Source organism: Coturnix japonica, chromosome 3 (genome assembly GCF_001577835.2).
Source record: "Coturnix japonica isolate 7356 chromosome 3, Coturnix japonica 2.1, whole genome shotgun sequence".
Taxonomy (NCBI): Eukaryota; Metazoa; Chordata; class Aves; order Galliformes; family Phasianidae; genus Coturnix; species Coturnix japonica.
This window is the reverse complement of record NC_029518.1, coordinates 26,310,932-26,333,547: the sequence shown is the minus strand read 5'-3', so window position 1 is coordinate 26,333,547 and position 22,616 is coordinate 26,310,932. Positions and strand designations below refer to the sequence as shown.

Below are 22,616 nucleotides of genomic sequence, written 5' to 3'. Positions count from 1 at the left end.
TGTTGGAAAACAGTGTTTTGTAGGCGAGAATTTGCTCTATCAAATAGTTTTACTGTGCTCTCTGTATTGGTTATTGTTTCCATGGGCATAAATAAGAGGCATTACTTTTGGAGCAACTTATGAAACCCAAGGCAATTCCTCTCTACTCTCTGTGGCCCAGGCAAGCCAAAAGGTTGGACACCCGGAGCTTAAAGCATGTGTTCTGCTCACCCGCTCAGACCTCTTCCAATCTTCAAACTGATTTTTTTTTTTCCCTTTTGCCTTCTGTGCCATACTGCACTGCTTTATTATTATTACTGTTATTACTGACTTGTTAGATGTAATGTCTTCAGGATAAATGAAACAGATGTGTGCATGGGCATATCTGCATGGGACAGTCTTTAATGTTTACATGTGTAGAATCTCTGAAATGCTGCTTTTGATGTATATAGTTCTGGTGCTGCTGAGCATATTGGAGAATGAAGCCATACTGAAAGGCCTAACTGCAGGGAAATCAAAACACTCATGGTGAACCTAAGTGGTCAATCACTGTGACTCTTGTGTGGAGTACCTCTCTGATGTCTGGGAGAAGCTTATAGAAATAGCACTCATTGACCTCATCAGACCATGTTTTTGTGGTAGCACAAAGAGTTTGTCTTGTTCCAGGATGAAGACAAGCTGAATATAGAAAGGAAGAAGCCAAACTACTAGAAAAACTCCCTTCTGAATGCTCTGCTTTTGATGGGGGAGGGGAAGGGAGGAGTGGGGGGAGGAGGGACTTTTGAGCACATACTGAGGCAGGTTGCAGATTTTCAGCAGGCATCATAACAAGTTTACCACTGTCTACTGAGCTGTGATAATCAAGGGAGACATACATAGCTTCTTCCAAAGGTGTATGGGAGCTGTACCTCTTAAAAGCACACTTGAGACATGTTTTTACCTTTTGAATTCTGCTGGCATCAAACTTGTATGCATCTTTTTCCCATAGGAAACAACTTCTTCCTAATGTTTCTCTCCCCTTTTTGTTCTATAGGTATCAGCATTGCTCATGGTACTGACTGCAGTCTCCTAGATGCTTTGTATGTTATGTACTATTATTAAGGCTGAAAAAAATGTTTCTCCTTATCAAAGCGTATGCTGGTTGTTTCATGGCAGCTCGACTCTCAACAACCAGTTTGCAAGGAATTAACTCAATCTGGATGTGTTAAAAGCAACTTTTTCAGAACCAAGAAAAGAGAATAGACAAATGTGAGTCTGCTGTGGTATCTGAAAACAGTGTTCAGAAAACAGGTCTAACTGGAGTGTGTGATTATCCAGTCAGACTGGGGGGAAATCCATTGAGGGGTGGTGAGCAGAGGACTTCCCATAGCTGCTGAAAGTGTGGCTCAGTCCTCTAAGACTCTCCTAGAGCCAATAAGTTGGAGGATTAACTTGTTACCTGGATGGATGTTGAGCCCAGACTCCCACCTCTTCAAAAATACCGTGCTAAGACAAAACTCAACTTCCATAGCATTATGGAATGTTTGTTTTCTTTTAAATATGCTGTAACTGTATGGTATGTTGTGTGGATAGTGAGTGTCAGGGTATATGATATGTCCTTACACTTACAGAAGTCTCATTCCTGAATCTTCCTTTTTCTGATGATGTACTTTTTAATGCAAAGAAAGGACAAAGAGTTTGTGCTCAACCAAATGTGGAGGCCCTCCTCTTAAGCTAGTTGCTGTCTTTGAAGCCAGGTGTGCACAAAGCATACACTAAGGTGGTTGTTGCATGGGTTGTGTGTTAGCAGGTTCTTTGGTGGGTGTTGCTAAAGATTGTGTTCCAGGCTACAGTTGATCTCTACAGTCAGATATATGGGAAGGGGTTGGAGGCATTAAATCCAGCTTTCCTTGTGTCTTTTGTCCTGACATCCTTCTGTAGTAATCAGCTCACTCTTTGCTATTGTTGTGGTAGTTGCTGAATGATAAATACATTGTGTGCTATATCCAGGACTTGTGCTTTCAACATGCCAGCAGACTGTTTGTTTGCTCCTGGAAATTATACTCTAATTTAGAGCTATAGCAGGAGAAGTAATTACAGAAGCTCCTCTGCCTTTGAGGGGCATTCCTGGACCTGTTGTCAGCTTTTGCAGGTGCTTGATAGAAATCCTGAAGTATGAGGCTAATGTAACTGTGAAGCTGTGGTGTGAGTAATAATAGCCATTGCCTTCTAAACTTTCTGGGAGAGACAGGTGTGCTTGACATTTGAAGGCTTCAATTGTGGGTTAGATTTCCCCTTGTACAGAGACAACTGGCAATGCAGTAGCCTCTCTAGATTTACTTCAAGGGGCAAACTAGCAACTTTGTTCCTCTGCCCTCTCTAGTGAGAGAGAGGAGCCTCAGAAACTGCTGGAGAGTTTCTTTAAGAGATTTGACATACAAAATTGTTGGGTGTACTGAAGGATTGACAAGCTCTCTAAAATGTCAGGACTTATTTCATGAAAAGCAGAAAATCTTCTAATAAACTTGGTCTGTGAGTTATGGAATAAATGCCCTGCTGAAGTTCCTGAAATAAATTAGTTGTAGTTCTGATTTGGTTTTTGTGGTGTTTGGAGTTACAGTGATCCTAGTGAGAGCCGAGGTAGAGTGGCTGGGTGAGGTACCTGCCTGGTTTGGGAAGTGCAGAAGCCTGTTGCCTTTCTAGCTGACTGTGTCTCATCTACAGGCTGATAATTGTATTGAGGGTGGTTTGCATCCTCAAAATCCCTGTTCAGACCTCTCTTGGATAGAGGGAGAATGTTGGCTTCAACTCTTGATTTATTTTTCCTTTCTGCTTTGATAGATGAAGTGAGGAGACAGTGCAAGGCTTTAATGGAACAGCTGACCTTGTATGGTCCAGTGTAACTGGGGGTTGCTACTGCTATTGTAGAAGAAGCCAGAACCTTAGAAACCAACAAGTTCCAAATACTTCATATGTAGAAACACTGTGGATATTGATACAGCTGTGTGGGGTAACAAACAGCAGACTCCTCCCTATGTAACTTAGTCAGTGATGCTCAGTTAGGTCAAGCTCCATCTTCTTCCTTCAGCCCTGTTCCTCCCAAATAAAGGCATTCTGCTGTATGGTACTAGTTACGCACAATGGACGAGGGGTTTTCCCTTGAGATGGGAAAACTGAAGGTGGAACATTTTAACTGAATTATTTGACATAGCTGCTGGTCTCAACTTCTGTCAGATGGCTGCAGTATTCTAATTTATTGCCCTTTTTGTTTACGATTTTCTTAATTAAGGATTCATTGGGTAGTGTTTGAAATGTACTGTTCTAAGGATAACAAGATCCAATTCTTTTTAAACTCAGTGACACGGCAAACTGTTCTCTGGGAAAGAGAAGACTGGCATTAAGTTATTTTGTACTGTTTAAAAGACATGGTGTGGTTATAAGTTGCACATCAAATAAATAAGACTGTGTTTGTAGTGCACTTCTTTCAAAATACTGCTTATATGTGGCCTCTATAGAGGAAATATTTAACATTACAGAAATGGTACAGAAGGCATTCAGTCATAAAGGTGGTCAGAAACATCTTGTTCAAACAGTACTATAGGAAACTTGCAACACATTTAGTATTGAGATGGATGTACTTTAAGTTTAAATCTCAGGGCCCCTGTGTTATTTATTACTTGAATCTAGCTAACAGTTGACATAGGAATGTTTTTAATTGTATCCAGCTGGTTCCCTGTGGACTTCCAGGGCCAGCTAACATTAGTTCATGGATGAACTTCCATAAGATAGGAAGTATCTGAAGGATAACTCAGTATGATCTGAGTTTGTTCATTGCTCTCTGGGGATTAAGACACCTGCTGGTAATGAATGATGCCGTTAAAGCTCTCCAGGAAAAAACTGTTTCTTTTACTAATGAAGCAGGAAGATGAAAGAATGTTAGCTTTATAATCTGAACTCTTAATGCCTTTGCAGTAGCAGACATGGTTGTAAATCACAAGAAACTGAACTGCAGTTTCAAACTGTATTTCTTATTTTCTAACTTGTTTTGGTATCTGAGCTACATTGTGTCTCAGGGCTGGAATGTACCAAAGATTAAGTAATTTGCTTGTATGATGAGGTAGCATCCATGTGGATGGGTCATTGCACAGCTGAATTTATATATATATATGGCCATATATTTGCATTATTTTTCACCTTTGTCCTGTCTTGCTGTTTATAGTAACCAAGTGATGGGAAATAACAATGCACAGAAGTTTTCATCTTTCTCCTCGCTCCTGTGTTCTTCCCCACTCTGTCACCCTACTTACTTAATAAACTGTGAGACTGTGTTTAGGTAATGCATTTTATCATTCACAGCTTTTGTTGAGATTCAAATTTCTGTGTATCTCAATGAGAAATGATTAATAATCACTCGGGTGTTTCATATGATTGCAGTAGAGAGGAAACAACGGGCAAACAATTACTTGGATTAATCTCTTCCTCTCCATATTAATTCTCGAAGAAGCTGTTACAGTTGTAGATTGTTAGTTTTTTGTAAAAGAAACATTCAGTTGGTGCAGCTTTAGTTACTTTGCTCTCTTTTTTGTGTGTCACAGACTTTTCAAATAGGAACAGCAATCTCATGTTTGAACCTTTATAGTTTTTTTCTAGGATATTCTTCCTTTAGCAAGAGGTGAATTGTGTATTGTGGACAAATGCTATCCAGATCTCTTCAGCACAAAGTTTGTTTTCATTGACAGCTTTTGTGTGTGAAGAGTGGGAAGAACCTGCCTTCAGCCACAAAAGGAGTGGGATCCTATTTGGGAACAAGGCTCTGACTTCTGTATATATCTGGGATATGTATCTGGGAAAGACAGGAGGAGAAGATGGGGGTGTTATGCTGTAGCATTCATAGGTCTGGGTGATCAAAGGTAGTGTACTGGCTGTAACAGTTATCTTTGGTGGCAAGAGGTCTAACCTAATTTGGCATTTGTGGCTAACCATATGTATATGCATGTATTGCTATAATCCGTTTAATAAAATGGTTCCTTTCCAAATACCTGTTTTGGAGAAGGAGTGGTGTAAGTAGCTTTCTTCTTTGTGCACTTAAATTAATAAGTCTGGTGCTTGGATACTAATGTGCTAGGTGCCTTAGGAATATCTGTAATAGTAGTGGAAATCAGTTGAGTACTGGGCCCCCTCTTGTAGAATAAGGGTAGAAAGGCTGTGCTTTTCTGAAAATGTTTTTTTGTTCCTATATAATTGATCTGGGGGATGAGCAAGGAGAGGAAGATTTACATTTGTATAATAAACAAATTGATAAATGAGAATATTTGTACTATTAAATAGTATGCTTTTTACAACAGGGTGTTTTGTAGTGAACTGTCCTGTCATTGCTGCATGTACTACTTAGTGTGCTTAAATGCTGATATACTGAGTGACCGAAACTAACATAAACATTTCTATAGTTCATGGGATTTGCTTTTTACTTGTTCAAGCCTCCAATAATTACTTTCCTTCATATCTGTCCCTTGCAAGATCACTTTTTTCAGGTTTGGAAACCTTTTTTTTTTTTTACAGCCTATTTTTGATCTTTGCAGTGTGCACGTCCCATTTCTGAAAATACTCATTGCTTACCTTCAACAGAAGAACTTACAACTATATGTGACCTTGATTTATTTTTATTTTTTTAATTAACTGCTTACCATTGTGCTTAAAATGAACTTTAAAGAGTTCATACTTTCAATCATTTCATGAATCATGAAGTGTGCTTCAGAGGAGAGGGAGGGAATCTCTATGTACAGCTAACCAAGGGAAAAATAGATTTCCAGTTAGTGCTTTGAGAACTTGCATAAAAATCTTAAATTCTAGAAGCTTTTTCTTGTCCACATGTTATATCTAAGACAGTGATCTTTATGCTGATGCTACTTCGTGGCCTCTGATTTTGTTGTTTGTTTGGTTTTAATTTATAGCTGTTCTTACTCTTCACTCTTCCCATATTTTTGTCATGCTGGAAATATTTCCGGGGCTTGATCTTGCTCCAAATAAAGAGATTTATTATATTGTTCAGAGTGTCTGCATCCTGTTCAATGGACAGCTGGGATCAGCAAAGGAGAAAAGTGTTTCTTGAAAGGCAGCATGCACAGCGCACTGTCACAGGGAAATGAGGAGATCATTTCATAGCAAGTCTGCAGCAAACTTGTAATGCTGTGGAGTATGAACTGACAGGTGGCAACACGGAAATACTCAGCTTCAGTACCACTGTGGGCTAACTGTTTTGTGCTTGTTTTGCAACACTTGTCTTTCACTTAGTTTTATGATGCAAACTGGGAAAGAATCTATTTGTACAGTTAGGAATGGAAAGTGCCAGCCCACTTTGCTCTCAACTAAATATTTCTCTTCAGGCATCTTTTCCCTCTCAGCTGTCATTTCCTTCACTCTGGCGCAGCCTTAAGTATTTTCATCATTTCTAGTCCAAGTAATCTGACAAGGGAAATGTTCTGTGGGTTCTGTCTGTTGAAAGTTTTGGAAGAAATAAAGCAGACAAGCTGGCCAGTCTGCTTTGTATTTGTCCCACTGCCCAGGCTGCTCCTCTCTAACAGGTTCCTCCAAAGAGCATGTCTGTCTCTGGCCAGAGTTGTTTAACTGTCCCTTACATAGTGAGTTAATGCTTTCTTTGATTGTGTTGTTTCTCTACTTGCTCTCCATAGAATGGATCCTTCTTAACAACTCCTGTTTTGACAATGGCTTTTTAGGGTTTCCTTCTTGTTGTGCTTGAAATGTTTGTTTTACATGATGGTCTACTAAATTGTAGGTTCCTGTAATAACATCTCTTTCAAGTCTATAAAGCTAAAGGGAAGGGGTTCTCATCTTGGAGAAAGGAGGTGTAAGGTATGAAGTGTCAATGAATTCTTGAATCATTTGAAATTGTGTTAGAAGAATGTAAGAATAAGCCCTTATGCATGCAAATCTTCCTAAATAAATCCTGGTTGCCATGAGAGTAGAGAAGGATGTATGTAACAATAACCTGACTGTGCAGGTTGTTGGAGCACAAGATTTTCCTGCTTTTTTTTATGTTGATTTTTAGCAATGGGCTTTGATGTAATTGAAGTTGGCTTTATTTTCTTTGCATCTTGGCATTTATTCTTTCTACTCATGTAGAATCAAGTTTACCTCGTGTAAGTAAAATCATATTTGCCAAAGGGTCTGTATGCTTCATGTCAGTCTTAGAGATATCTCTGTCCTACTGGTGAGACCTTCACACAGAATAAATTAGCAATACTACTACTTAATGAAAAATAACATTGTGTGTTTTGTTCTAAAGAGGTATTGATGGCTGCTTTCAGCCTGTTGAGGGCTGTATGTGATGTGGGGGGAGAAATTGGCAGTGAGTTTCTTCTAAAAGGAGTGTTGCTAATAGAATTGCAAGAGCACCTCAGGCATCTTTGAAGATATTAATCTTAAGGCTGAGAATGGCTTCATTTCTATAAGATACCACGTGAAAGTGTTTTTGGTGTTAGGGATGTGAGTGTATGTGTGTATAAATATATATCTCCAGCAGAGGATGAAAAATCTGAGTAGAACCCAATAATTAAAGCTGGAGAGAGAATGAAGTGTTAATAGTCTTCCAAATTTGTGTATCAAAGTCTTGCACTGTGAGTCTTGTTTTCTTAAACTCCACATATCCTTAAGACATAGTAGAAAAATATAGCAAGGAAGAATTCAAGGGATTTCTAGCGCTGTCCTGTCTGGGTGCTTTGGAAAGGTGTAAGAGCAGTCTGTACACATGCATGCAAATGGCTGGTGTGGCATTTGAGTAGGATTATAACGTATGTTGGCTAATCCACTTACTTTAAATTAATATGGGTGAACTTCCTGTCCTCAAAATATCTGTTACTGAGTCAAGAAGATACCAGAGATGGAAGAGGGACTGTTGTCTGTTCTCTGTTCTATATACAAAGCATACTACTTTGTACTGCAGCACTTCCATCAGCAGGTTTTTACATGCTTACCCGTCTATTCAGTCTTCAAACTGGAAATAATACAATGAAATTTAGCTACCATCCGAAGCATGATGCTTCAAAGGGTAAAAGCTTTAATGATTATGTGAGAAAATTATCATATAAAAGCATGAATGCTGCTGAATTTGAGGTGTTCAGGACCATAGAATCTTGGGTAGGGACCTTTAAGATTATGTAGTTCCAACCCCCTGCTACAGGTAGGGATGCCTCCCTCTAAACCAGGATGCTTATAGCCCTGTCCAGCCTGGCCTTGCCAACACCTTCAGAATGGGAGCATCCACAGCCTCTCTGGGCAACCTGTGCCAGTGCCTCACCAGCCTTACAGTGAAGAACTGCTTCTTAACATCAAGTATGATGATACTGATAATGTCCCCAATACCCCAAACTGTGTAGTTGACTTCTGTAAAAACTTTAAACTATTCTTGTAAGAAATAAAAGCATCATCTAAAATATCTGGCAATGGCTGATAACAAAGAGTAAAGAAGCTGACAGGAGCCAATATAAATCAATGGTTTAAAAAATGATAATGGAGATTAAAGTGTGTGAGAAGTCTGCAGGGTATTGGGACTGAAAATTTAGCTGGTTTCTAACAAAGGAGTCAGTGATCCCAGCAGTGGTGGGGGAAAGAAATCAAGCTTTCCTTCTTCATTGTGCTAGTGCAGAGTGTTGGTGTGGTACTGTATGGTGGCAATAATATTTTTAATGTTTTTTGCTTGATTTCAGTAATCTGGTACTCATCCAGTAGTGCTGTGAAAAGGCTGAAAAATGGTCTAACATAACTAATAGCAATCAACTTTATTTTTTAGGGAAAATTAAATTGGCTGTATTTTTGTAACATCACCCCTACTCTGTTCTACAAAACTGTTGAGTTATACTTTGCTTTGTAAGGTAATTCCTCTAAGGAAGCTTATTTACATGATTAAGTAAACTCTGAACATAAATGGGCACCAAATTCAATACTGAGTATAATTAACCATGGTAGCAAATTGCCTGAGGGAGAAGTGAATTCTCTATCATTTGAATCTTTGAATCAAGGTTACATGTGGGCCTGGACAGTACCTGCTTGTTAAGTGTTCATGTAAGGCTCTGAAAGGTATTAACACTGAAAGCTGATAAGATGTTCATCGTGGTTGCTTCTGGTCTTGAGGTCCCTGTGGTTGTCAAGTACCGCTTCTAGAAGGAAAAGGTAATGAATAAATAAATTCTTGAGTGGTCTATAATAGATATTGGTAAAGAGGCCTAAAGGACTACTTGTCCAGTAACTGAAGTCCTCAAGTCTCTGCTTCTTTGTCTTTGAATACTTGACACCTAGCTTAATAGTTTTCATACAGGGAGCGGGCTTTGTTTAGACACCTCTTAGTTCTGAGACCATGAATAAGATTATTTTTACACATCCCCATGAGCTGTGCTGCTGGTGCTGGCCTCTGCTTCATGGCAACTTGTATAGTCTTGAACATTCTGCCTGTTTAATTTTTCCCTGGAGAGTCTGCCTTTTTAGCTCAGTGTAATGGCATGAACACTTATGTTGGCACAAAGAGAAGAGTGAAGGAGGGGAGAAATCACAGCCGCATCTTTCAACAGCGGTACTGCTTTATGCTGCTTTAAATGATAGTAGAGTTATGCTGTAAGAAGATTCTGTGCTCTGGAAGTATGTCTTAAGGATGCACTGAGATGTAAAACAAGAATTCTTTGCAGAGTTATTTCAGAGAATAAACTGTCTCGGGAAAGACAAAGTCACATAAAGCTGCTGCTATTTAAGTTCCCTAGTGTTTTCTCTAAGCCTCTTCTTAGGGAAACTATTCTGTTCCTACAAGTGCTGCTTGATTTAAGATTAATGTCAGACAGGAAATATGTGGCTATGAAACTACTAACATGGAACTAATTGAATGATTTTAATTCCCTTAAGCGACCTATCTGTTTTCAGCTATGTGTGGCTATTACTGCATGGTCGCTGCTTCCCTTGGTGCTCTGAAAACTGGAGATGAAGGAGGGGGAAGTTTTCTGTGCAAAGTTAAACTCCATTCTGGCAAAGCTTTGGGACTTGACCCGAGAGACAGCTCTTTCTAATCTGTTTACATTTTTTTCAGCCTGGACAGTTTTCTGAAGCTCTCTGCACATTTTTCTTCATGTGGCTTATGAAGTTTTCACCCTGCTCTTGGGCTTAATTGTATCTCCCGCTTTCTGCAAACCAGTGCTTGCTTCCTGAGCAGTGGTCTTTGTCTTGTTGACCTTTTACTTCCTTTCAGAGGTGGGGAGAAGTGTCTGTCCATTCAGTTCCAACGAGACAATTATGGTTTGCTTCTGTGGCTTAAGTCACAAACATGTTGAGCTCCATACATACCTACAAGAGCATGGCTAGGAAAGAAAAAACAAGGGGGAGGCAGGCTCATTTCTGAAGACACAACTGTGTCTCTGAAGCAGACCTTTGCTATAGCAGACCTGCACAGCTGAAGGCTGTTATACCTGCCAGGAGTAAAATAAATTTAGTAATAAAATACAGTCCTGCCCTGGGACTCGTAGGGATTCTACGTGAGAAGAATCTGACAGTTTTCCTCATATTAGGAAGACAGTCTTGTGAGACTCCATCTGATGGAGATGAGAACCTGCCAGAAATTGTCTATGGATGGGGGGCTGGAATAACTTGTATGGAGATTGCTCTTTGCATCTACCTTCCTCTGTGGTACTTTTTGGGAGGTAGGAGCATGGCAGCAGATGGGGTTGACCTGCAGTCCTGTAATGCACAGGGCTTCTGCTGTTGATTCTGGTAGTATACTCAGTGCCAGGTTCTTTTAAGCAGAATGGGAATGGAGTATTAGTAACTGAATATTATGTATACAAGTGTACAGGAACTGTTGAGTCATGACCTGAACCACTGGTTGATCACCTGAGGCAAGAACTGAGTCCTCCCTAGGAGTACAAGTGAAGGTAATTCAGCTGGGGAAGGATCTTTCTGGAGATTGCTCCCTTTGGAGTTTTCTACTGTGAGCCTAGGACACGGGTGAGCATTTCATTTATCTTTGATTATCTCTTTCCACTGTGATAATCTTTCTAATTATACAACCTGTAAAATTCCATCCTGACCACACTACTCTAATTCTACATTGGTTGATTGTACAACAAGGTTAATTGGTTTGCAGGCTACCAATTCACTTCCTTATCAAAATTTTCATATAGGGATTTTAGAAAACTACTATTTGAGAGAGTTGCAATGGTGAGTGTCTGATAAACTGGCCCAATGTTGACTCCTGAAAGAAATGATGAAGTATTAGTTTACATTAAAACTCGGACTTTCACAACCCTCTGAGCTCAAAGAAGGAGATTACCGAAGAAAAATCTCAGGATTAAGCATGTAGAAGGATTTTAAATTTAACTTGATGAATTTCTGTATCAGCTACACATGCTGCTGTACTACTAGTAACTTCAGAGCTGGTGTTGTCTCCATTGGGATCCAGGACCAGAACTCCTAGTGTCTTTGTGTTTTGCTTGGCTATTTGATTATTATAATACTTGTCTTCTCCCTTAATGCTTTTATTGCAATGTACCTCCAAAATAAATATGCTACAGTTCTCTTTTTGAAAGTAGATTTGTGGTAGACTGATTCAAACCTGAGGAAAAGTCCTATAGTAATGGACTACTCCACAACATGGTTTGCAGCCCTAGCATAGGATAAGAGCTGATTCAGCTTGACTTGAATGTATCCCTGTACTTCCCTGTCAGAGTGGGACTGTAGAGAAAACAAACAAACCCTGGAAGTAAACCAATTCTGAATTAAACTGACAGATATTTGTTACCTCAGTGGAGGGTGGCTTTGATCCTTCTGAATCATTTGAGTCAGAGCTGTTAACTTGTTACAGCAAAGTACTGAATAGCTTGCTCAGTGCTGTTTGGAATTGTTTAATTTCAAAGTCTTAAGCTTATGTAGTTCCATACAAAGCTTTAAAAGCATCAACCTTGTACTAAAGAAACAGTAAAAGTTAGTAAAAGCTAATGGGTTAATGAAAGCTGCTTAAAATAGGCTTTACTCCATTGTTCTTCAGCTAGATGGAGACTGATGGTAATTCTAAATATTGTTGAAGATGGTAACAACTCTTCACAGAGAACAGAGGGGAAAAAAAGCACAGGTCTGGTGTTTGAGCTGTTTTATTTTTGCCTTCAAAGAAGCTGAATTGTCCTCCACAAATAAAAGTGAAAGTAAGGTGGCACAGAATTAAAATCAAATATAGCTCTTATCTGCAACTGTAGGAAGGCAACTGTACTGTTCAGTCTTGGCTACTGGGACCTTGCAAATACATTATACTGTTGTCGCATTAAGGTGTTGCTTTAAATTCTCTTATTAAGGGCTTTTGAGAATGCAGCAAAAAATTTCCCTGTTTGGGGGTACTGAATTCCACTGTCTTCTGGTTTAAAAGGGAAATAGAGGGAAGAGGATCTGGGATGTGGATTGAAAGCAAGAATGCAGTTTCCTTGCTGGGTTGTCTCTGGAAGTAGTAACATTACTGGGAACACAGCTGTGAAGATGGTGCTGCAGTCCTGTTGCAGAGTGTGTTGTCAGATTTGTTCTTCTAGTTTGTATCACCTAAGAACTGTTATCTATTACTGTCTAACATGAAGGTCATCTGATTAACTTCAAGCATACTTTTTTTTTTTTTTTTTGTTCTTGCTTGTGGACCTGTGTTACTTCTGTTGATCACAGTTCCTGGGCAGCATTTGCCTTTGTCTTATGGGTTTTTTTTTCCCCTCTGCTTCCCTGTTTCTCCATATTGAACTGAGTTGAGGCTCCAGCCATTATACAGCATAGCTCCTGTCTTATTTTTGACAAATCAAGACTTGGCAGCTGTGTATGTTGGATGTTGAAAATGGTTAGAAGAAAATAAGTGCTGCCTATAAAAACACTACGCTTAATCTATCCAAGTAAATGAAAACACGGTTGTATATGCAGTGGTACCACTGTGTTACTATTGTAGGGATTCTGTCACATTTAGATGTGATAGACCATGTCATTGTGTTAGACAGAGATATACCTCTGCATTACCTCCGTAATGTTTGGAAGGAAGAAGACAGATGATATCTGGAGAACAAGGCTCACTGGCAGATAGTACCACCACATCTGAAATCAGATGATACAAGAGACTGATGCAAATGCTGGCAATCTGTAAAGCCACTACAGATAATTGTCTTGGCAAAGGGGTGGGTAGGTGGGAAGGAGCAGTATGGCAGATAATTGGCTGATGGACCTTGAGCCTCTATGACAATGAACTGCTGAGGGAGTTAACTTGGCATTAGTTAAAACCAAAATAAGCTACTGTCTGCAATTAGAGCTGTGAAAGCCATGCAGATTTTATTGCATTCCTCTTTAGCAATCACTAAACAACAGTAGGTACAGAACTCATAATATTATATATGGAGCTTATTTGTTGTTTCTAATAGCTTTTTGCTGAGATTTTTGTATTAAATCCTTTATTTCTTAGGAGAACTAATTTTGTTTGTATTTTTGTTGGTTGCTTCTTGTAAGATTACTTAATAAAATGCATTCAGTAAGAGAGGTCTGTTTTGTGTGGTGTGTTTTATTTTTTTCTTTTATGTTTTTTTCCAACCCCCACTATTGGGAACTTATCTCAGGTGTCCTAGTGATCAACCAACAGGCTGATGATCAAGCTTATTTTGCTGGTTCTGGGGAGAAATCTCAATTTCTCTGTACCTTTGCCTTCTGATCCCATGTGACAGTTTGGAAAAGGATTACTTTTTAAACAGTCTTTTGAAAAGCTGGGGTATGCTTAACTCCCATTGGATTCATCCATCCCTGGATGCATTCAGGGCCAAGCTAGATGTGGCTATGGGCAGACTGGTGTGGTGGTTGGCAACCCTGCCCATGGTAGGGGGGTTGAAACGAGATGGTTATTGTGGTCCTCTTCAACCCAGGCCATTCTATGATATTTCTTTGTGAAAGGTGGAAGCATTTAGTGTTTCTTGCCCATCATTGGTACTTGCAGAAGTTAAAAACTTAGGAAATAGACCTTTTTAAAATGCTTTTGGTTCAGTATATTGTAAAGAACCAGCTTAGCACAAAGTGTTTTGAATTGCAGTTGAAGTCTGGCTTTGACAGATGTTTTTTCTTTTTATTTTGCTTGAGCAGCAAAAAGATGCTCAGGATGAGTCTGTCACCAAATGCAGGTCTTTAGTGCTCTGCTGACATCCTACAATATTCAAGACCGTGTGTGGGAAAGGCAGATGTGATGCAAGTTACAGGGAAACATGCACTTCTGCATCTTTTACAGGAGGCAAAACAAGACAATTGTGTACATTAAGAGGAGATCAGTAGGTGCCAATGATTAAGTATCTGAACACAACCCTAGATTTCTAATTCCTTTTTCAATCCTTAATGTTCCTCAATGCAGGTCTACTCCATTGTGACATGTTATCTCTGTGTTTTATTATGAAAGACTGAGCTATTCTTCTGATAGTGTAGGCTATACTTTGTCTCTACAGCTGAGGGTGGGTTGAAGAACTTTTGTTTTCTTGTTTGTAGCTTTGCCTACTCCCACAACACTGTTAGACTTTCATTGTTCCTTTTGTACTGTTACAAGTTTTTATTACTCAGATCTGTCTGTAAATGAGATTTAAATGCTGTACTGTTTTGATACTTCTGTCCTCTTCTGAATGATAAATGTCCTCTTCTGAAGAATACTTCACAAAACGTGTACTTAGTTTTGCAATGCATAGTAAACTCTCCTTGTACATGATTCTTATGATTTAATTCTTGTGCTGACCCGCAGTACTTCCAAATAAAATTGTGGGATTGTTTTCTGCTGCACAGGAGTTTGGTATTAGTTCCTTTGTGATTTTTGCATTTCTTCTGTCTCTCTGTATGGTTGCTTGGAAGTTTCTATGACTGGCTCATGTAGTAAGTCCTTGGCAGCAGGACTTTTTACTGGAACAGATGGATGAAAATGTAATGAAAATAATGTTTTCAGAAAGCAATTATCAAATTTAATGTGTATTTTTCAACTGTAAGCATACTGATTTGTGTGTCCTACTGCGAGCAAATAGAAAACCTCTATCCAAGCTGAGAAAAGATCTTTGTGGGGCAAAAACCTTTGCTGGTATCTGTGGTATGTCTGTCCTCAAAGGCGGAATCAATATAATGACCTCTTAATTGTAGTTTTATAGTAGACTTTCAGGCAACCCTACCTGGTCTACAGGAGACTATCCTTAATTTGTAGGATGATAAAATATTAAGTTGTGCTTTATTCACTTGACTTTTAGTACAGTATCCTGTGGAAGTTGATTTAGATATTAAAGCAGTTTGCTTTGGCATCTGTGTCTTTGACTGCCAAATACTTTGCTTTGATCCAGAAATGATAGGGGCCAGATGTTATTCTCATGAAAACGTGCCTTGTTGAAACAAAACTTGTGGAGAGGAAGGGAGGAGTAATTGATTTCAAAGCATGATTGAAGTGTTACAGGACAAACCTGAGATGTTTGGTCCTGAAGTGGAAACCCTTGTGGTCAGGGCTGAATCCCCACACCTGCTTATATTTTTAGGAGAATTTCAGAAACTAAGAGCTGCCTCAGCATAGTCACTAGAAGTACTAAAAGCAAGACTGTCTCATGTCAATTTTCTTAGTTCTTTGAATTGCCTTACTCAAGCCTCCACACACAAATGTTTTCTGTTTGGAGACCTGCAGTTCCAAGCTGCTTCTGAGAGGCGCGCGTGCTTATCCTTTTTTCTACTACAGCAAAAATTGCCCTTAAGAAAGGGGAAATGGAGGGAGGGTAATGGGGAGAGGACAGTTGATTAGTGATCTGTGCTGTCTTGTTTATGCTTTCACATGTGATTGAGCACGTTCAGCCCTTCCTTTTGAAGCTGTGCAGATGTGAAAAAGAAAAGGACAGGAGGGCAGGCAAGGATGAAGGACCATGTGGTGCAGTGGTTATTTTCAACTAGGAGGAAAGAATCTTGAGATCCAGCCTTTGATTTAAAATAAATAATACATATTCTGGTCCTTGACTGAGGTGATGTGTTTTGTGGTCTGAAATGCTGTTTTGAAGCCGTGTGGACAGAGGAAGAAATGGAATGAGAGGTGGAGAGTACTTTGTGTTTTGGGAAGTTGTTGAAATCTCAGTGTTGCTGCTCAGGGCTGGCAGTGCACTGGCAGTCTCAGCAACTCCAAAGAGAAAGCAAAGCAATATCCTTCCTGTGCAGTGATAGGGTTTGAGTGCTAGATGAGGTAGCTTTTGCTGCTCTGGTTTCAGAAGCTTGATTTCATAAAACCTGAGGTCTTAAACTCAACAGGGACAAAAAAGAAGGGTCTCTGGTGTTGGACAGCTGCTGAACATTGTATCTGAAACTTCTGTTCAAGTCCTAAGACTTTCCTTCTTGAAGATCTCATTGCAAGTCCTAAGGTGTTACAGCTTAAGAAGAAACTCAGCTGGCACATATGGCCAGACAAATTCTAGCTGAATTCACTAGCACCTTTAGTGGGGAGCTCATATGAGGCCTGCTCCAAAAGTAATCATTCCTATTTTATTACTTTGGCCCACAACATCAGAGGTGGATGTATGGCAGTAGGAGTTTAACCTTTCCTCCAGTATTTCATTACATGTTGTTGCTGTGTGACAGGTGGCAGCAGAGGGGCAGTCTGACAAAATGTGGAGGAAATGGCTACCACTGACTGACATTCATTGATGCTTTCTGAATGCGTACGGGAACCAAACAGTGGATATGACCACAGTGAGGTTGTAGGTTTTACATTTCTGCAGTGGTGGCAGTAACTGGGAGTCACTTATGCTGATGAAAATGCACGGTTTATGGTTGTATCCCTGTTGAAAAATAACATTTAGCTGCTGGGAATTTGCTCTATCAAAAGGTGCTATTGTGCTCTTTGTATCTGCTATAGTTTCCATGGAAGTAAATACAAAGCATTACTTTTGGAGTGACCTACATACATTATCATATTATCCCTTACCTTTGGTCAAGACAGCAGATTATTAACATATTCCAAAAATGTCTTTTATTTCATTATCAGTGAAAATAAAAGTGATGCCTTGTCCCTCTGCTCCAGTTCTATGCAGCAGTTTTGAATCGTCTGACAGACTGCATACATTATGTGATCTACTCAATATACAGAGTACTACTATTTCCAGACTATATTTCAGTAGTGGTAGCAGAGATGTGAAAGATAAGTCCCATTCTGGATGGCCATGGCCATGCAGATTTTCCAGAGCATGGCATGTGAACTGCTGCCCATTGCTGGTGAAAGCGTGTAGCAAATAGTGGTGACCATGTTGGCAAATAACATTTTGTAGCTGAGAACTTGCTCAGTCAAATAGTGTTATTGTACTCTTTGTATCCATTGTAGTTTCCTTGGAAACAAATAGGAGACATTACTTTTGGAGAGACCTATGTAATTTAATGTTTTTTGCTGTCAGAGAGGGTCCAGGAAGGATGCTTTTTCTATGGTGCTCTTGAGCTACTGAAGTCATACGTTCAATTAGTAACCAAGGAACAGGAGTGTTTACAGGAAAAGCTCCTAGAAGCTGGTAATAGGTGCTTTTCTGAAAGGAAAGCTATTTTGATCCACTACTTCATTTTTATTTATTTATTTATTTTTTTCCCCCTGAGAAGTGTAGGATTTGTCCACATTGGTCCAAGTGCTGATGAAGTATCTTGTAAAATATGACTTGAAATATAATTAGTATAATATTATCTGATCAGTCAAGCAACTCTAAAGAAGGAGGTAAGAATAGTAACTTGACCTCAAAAGGGTTACTTAAACTACCATAACGTCAGTATATTGAAGTCAAAACTAGGTGATGTAATTTGGGAAAGGAAAGCAATTAATGTGGAAATCCGGGGGATGTCAGATGTCCTATGGTGTGGTCTCATTATCTTCAGAAAAGGTATTGTGCAAGTATCTCCAGTAATAGTTCTCCAGTACTGTGCTTAATAGAGGTAGTACTGCCTTTTTTTAAGTGTACCTTTCTCTTTGACTTAACCTTCTGTATTTAAAGTGATTGAACTGACAGTGGTGGTGTCTTTTTTTGTTGTTGTTTTTTTGGCCAGAACATCAACTGAAGAACTGTTGTGAGTTAGAGCACCAACATCTACAGGGCTTCTCTGACAGGTGTATAACAACTGCTAAGAAATCAGGTCTTGACCAGTGGTCAAGATGGTCTTAAGGAACTAGTGGAGGCATCCTGCTATTTATGTTTTTGTATTCACTCCACATTAGAAATGGAGATACATGATTACATGATTATAGATTGCAGGAGGAATAAATTTGTTCTGTGGACAGATAACCTTGTAGAGTTTTGCTGTGCTACAGCCTCTTCTATTCCCAGAGGTACTGTTGTAGCAAGGCATTTGTTAAGTGGGAAAGTATTTTCAAGAAGCTGTAAATGAGCTTCACGCTTTATGCCACCTTGAAACACATGAAACATCTTAATCATTCTTTCTGACAGGGAGATTGAGAGTCTCAGAGAATAGGAGATGGTTATGGATCACAACATTGCACTGTTGTGCTTTACCCGATTTGGGGTGTGAACTGAAGACAAAACCTGTGTAAGTGTAAATCCATGTTATGAATAGAACAGTGCTTTAATTGGTGTGGGTTCATTTGCACAGAACAATTTAATAGGATTCTTGTTACATAGGAAAGTGTCAAATGAGAACAAACAAAGCTAATAGTGTACAATCTTCACCTACCTCAGTCTCTGGTGTACTGATTCTGAATGGCATAACCTTGAAATAATGTGTTGCACTGGACTTTTATTAGTCTTTTTTGAGGGGAAAGAAGTTTAACTTGTTAGTGTTTCCAAGATAAAAGGCTGTAAATTTAATCTGAGTCATCCTCTCAGAAGTTTGATGTCCTTTTTCCTATCTGAATTGAGAATACCAAGGCTGTACTGGAGAGTGCTTCAGCGTTAGATTTTCTAGCACTTGCTTTTGAAGACTAAGATTAGTATTTTGGATGTGCTAGTGGTTGCAACGTTAAATACGAACCCTTAGCAGCAAGTAGAAATCTTACAGAAGGAGGATGTTCACTTTCAGCTGCATATAAGATATGCAAGAAGATACAGTCTTCTTCCCCCAGTAATTATATAAGAGATGGTAATCCCAGAAGTCACTGGCTGGAGCTCAGAGAAATTTTCTCTGTTTCTTTCTGAAACTTTCTGAAGTTTTATGGTGTATTTTGTCCAAACTCAGCCCCTTCAAGATTTATACTCTGCTCCAATTTCACTATATCAGAATAGTGCCTTTGTGTATAGCTCACCTTGTGTATCTATGGATGCTGTTATTTGATGTTTTTGTTTTGTAAGAGCAACAATGGAATCATAAAATTGAGACTGGGTCCACATCCTCTGTGGGCAGCCTGTTCCAGTGTTCTGTGACTCTTACAGAAAAGAAGTTTATTTCAGTTTATTATATGGAACTTCCTGTGTTCCAGTTTTTTCCTGTTGGCCCCTATCCTGTCACTGCACACCACTGAAGAGTCCAGCCCAATCCATTTGTTTTCTGCCCATTAGGTATTTATAAGCATTGATGAGATCCCTTCTCGGTCTTTTTTTCCTCCAGGCTGAACATATGCACATCACTCAACCTTTCCTCAAATAGTTTCAAAGATGTTGGAAAGCGATTGAAATGCTTCCTTTTACAGTAGGGTCTATGAAGATAAATGTTGGCTACAGAAAGAGGCTTTCCTGTAAAGATGTTGAGGTTTTATAAAGCATTCTGTCTTCAGACAACTGAATGGGCTAATTTATCACTAGAAATTAATTACACTTAATTAAGTACCTACACTGAAAGGCCACCAGTCTGTGTGCTCTTGTCCATCTTAATTATCCTACCTCCATTTTATGCCACTTAAGCTTCACCATTACTCACTTCTTTAATGTCCTTCGCCCATTCTTGCCTTTTCATTCTTCCATTTTAACTAGTCAGCTGTGCTTCTGACATCTTCTCCTCTACCCTTGTTTGATATATCTTCATCCAGCAGCACTGCTGCTGATGTTCTCACCACTGTGGTTGAGTATGAATGGAAGGGGGCAAACCTCAACAAAAGCACAATGAACTGGTGCTTTTAGCAATGAAAGGCAGCCCTGTAATAATACTCTCTCATTTGTTCCAGACTCTGAGTACTGACTCAGGAGCTTTGTTCTCATATAAGCATTCCTAGTACTTTAATATTGCTAAAGAAATTAAATCACTCCTCAAAAAAACATAGTATCTCTTATGGTAACAGCTGATATTAAAATAAGTCTGTGTATACATGGATCCTATAGAATCTGCTACAAATAGCATATAGTAAAATTAAATTTAAGCTAACTTTGGTAACACTGCTGAAGCAGAGTGACCTGTTGAATAGAGAGAATAAGCTATGTAGTCCTAGGTTTTACATTTGACTGTATTAATATTGGTGAGTATAAATAATAGAAACCTACTAAATGTGTCTCCACAAAAAGGTGTTTCTAATTAGCAAATTCTGGGAGTAAAACAATCTCATTGTTAGTTATCATCTCACATCATGAGAAACCACTATAGAGTAGAATATATCTACTTTTTCATTAAGTAAAGGAATAGAAGCTTGCCTTTTTTCCCCTAATTTTTAATTAAAACTGGTTATTCCTGTATTCATGAAGACAATTAATGAAAACTTGATTTAGAAGAGTATTTTGTTTCAAAGTGTCTCTGCCTCGAACAGGCTGTTTTTCTCAGTGCAAACAGTTCTAGGTTTATGATGATAGTTTAAAATGTAGTCTTTCACTTCTAAATGAAACTCTGTCTACATATTAATCTGAAAGTCTGGTTTTGGATCAAGTTGATGCATTCATTTGCATACATAATCAACAGTTACTTTCTGGGAAGATGTGGAACACTGAGTAGCCTCAGAAATTATTCTGGATCCTAACTTCAGAGTTCATCTGGAGAATGTTCCTTTTAATTTATGTATTGAAGTATTAACGTGATGATGAGAGGGGGTAAAACAATCCTGTATAACTTTAATAGCTACCCTTGTAAGATGAAGACACTTAAACAGTGTGTAACCTCAAAGTTTCTTTTTGAAGACTATCTGAGGAAAACTTAGGTTTGGAACTTCTTCCCTCTCCATATACTGGTCATTTGTTCCTTATTCAGTCTACAGAGATCTGTAGATGACATTCTGGAATCATAGAAGCTGTAGAATCACTGAGTTTGTAAAAGACCTACGGGTTCACCCAGTCCAACCATCCACCCATCACCAATAATTCTCACTAAACCCTGTCCCTCAACATAACCTCCAAATGTTCCTTGAACACCTCCAGGGTCAGTGATTCCACCACCTCCCTGAGCAGTCCATTCAATTGCCTGACCACTCTTTTAGACAAATAGTGCTTCCTAATGTCCAGCCTGAACCTCCCCTGGTGTATCTTGAAGCCTTTCCCTCTAGTCCTATTACCAGTTACATGAGAGAGAAGGTTAATCCCCAGCTCACTGTAACTTCCCTTCAGGTAGTTATATATGAGAGCAATAAGGTCTTCTCTGAGTATCTTCTTCTCCAGGCTGATCCCCTGGCCATGTGTTTCTTCGTGCCCTAATTTAGGTAGTAATGTCTTCACAGAATCACAGTATTGCAGGGGTTGGAAGGGACCTCAGTCTACAGGTTTCTGTGTTACAACACGCACGCAGAGTTAACATTCAGTGGGGTGCATTCATTTTTATACTGGTGACTTTAGTCCAGACAGACTTTGGCAGCATTTGTTGGCATAGGTGAGATGTGACCAGGATGATTTAAATCAGGAAGACTGGGTCAGAGTTGGAAAGATCCACAGGCTTGTACTTGTTTTGACTTTGGTGGGAGTTGGCCATATTCTTTTAAAATTATAACCACAAGGCCCTAGCTACAGTTAAGAGTTGCTTGTAAATACAGGCAGCTACCATTCTTTGAACACAACAGATACATACTAAATGTTGTACTTATCGTATGTTGAAGTGCATCCTTGTAATTAGATGTTATGGCTTTATCTAGACAGGAACACAATGCATTTGGTGGTACTTCTGATTGCATATTTCTTCCTCAAATCTATGGTTTTTAATCATTAAAGGATTCAAGAGAAGGGATTTGAGGCCTATAGTCCAAAAATGCCACTTCTGTTCTTTTTTTACCAGAGTGATTATACAACCATCTCTTAAAGGTGCACCATTTGTAGTGAGTAGCATCCAGATTGCCTCTCTAGAAATACAACATAAATTTAAAATGGCTATGTGGCTTTAAACAAACCTTCCCAAGTCCTACTGTATTTTTTTTCTAAGCACCTAAAAGAGTTTAGAAACTGAAATAGAAGGCAGACATTCACAGTTGAAGCTCTGAGAGTGAAATTATGAGGGTTATTAACCCTCATGCTTCACTTTATAAACTGATCAACAGCTGGGGTTAAATGACTTTTTCTTCTCTATTAGGGTTGCACTGCAGAGTTCATGCTGTTAAGTTTTTATGCCATCTGTGTGGTGCTTTATTCTACAAAAAGAATGCTGAATTAGCTGTGTTATCAATTACTTAGAGCCTGGTAATCCTTACGTTTTAATTCACTTTATATGAATATGGAGTGAGAATTGCTGTCTCTGTACTTAATTGCAGTGGGTAAGCTGGGTCTCAGTGAGCACAGTGTGGCTTTGGTTAA

At 39.1% G+C, this 22,616-nt stretch overlaps 1 protein-coding gene across 1 annotated transcript in view; it reads left to right on the top strand.

Annotated features, from left to right (window-relative positions):
* The window catches only part of GLP1R (glucagon like peptide 1 receptor), an 82,214-nt gene that overhangs the window by 5,678 nt on the left and 53,920 nt on the right, over positions 1 to 22,616 (top strand). The gene's annotated exons all lie outside the window — the stretch shown is intronic.